Raw genomic sequence first — 362 nt, 5'->3', positions numbered from 1 at the left:
TGAAAATAGATCTATGTACCTATATCTATATGTTAAGTATTAAGGTAGCAGATGGAGATCTGGGCCTTTACTCAAGTACTCCCTTAGTGCAAGAACACTTTGTTCTAATAACCTGGCATTCTGTGATGATCACCTTCTTGACATGAATGCTGAAGATAAAATGTGTGCATAAACCAATGTGGTAAAGAAAGCTGATGGTGTCCATCTATTCAAAGATACAGGGTCTGGGGTCTTAAAGGCTTGAAGAGAAACAAGCGTCCATCTAGCTGAGAAGCAACAAAGTCCAGCTGGAAGAAGCATACGAGCCTGTATGATCACAAGGGGGTTAATGGGATCAGCTATCGTATCAATATGAATGAGGA

The sequence above is a fragment of the Echinops telfairi genome, unplaced genomic scaffold, assembly GCF_000313985.2.
Source record: "Echinops telfairi isolate 266 unplaced genomic scaffold, ASM31398v2 ScPeMD7_7469;HRSCAF=8507_1, whole genome shotgun sequence".
Lineage (NCBI taxonomy): Eukaryota > Metazoa > Chordata > Mammalia > Afrosoricida > Tenrecidae > Echinops > Echinops telfairi.
Note: the sequence above shows the minus strand (reverse complement) of the source record.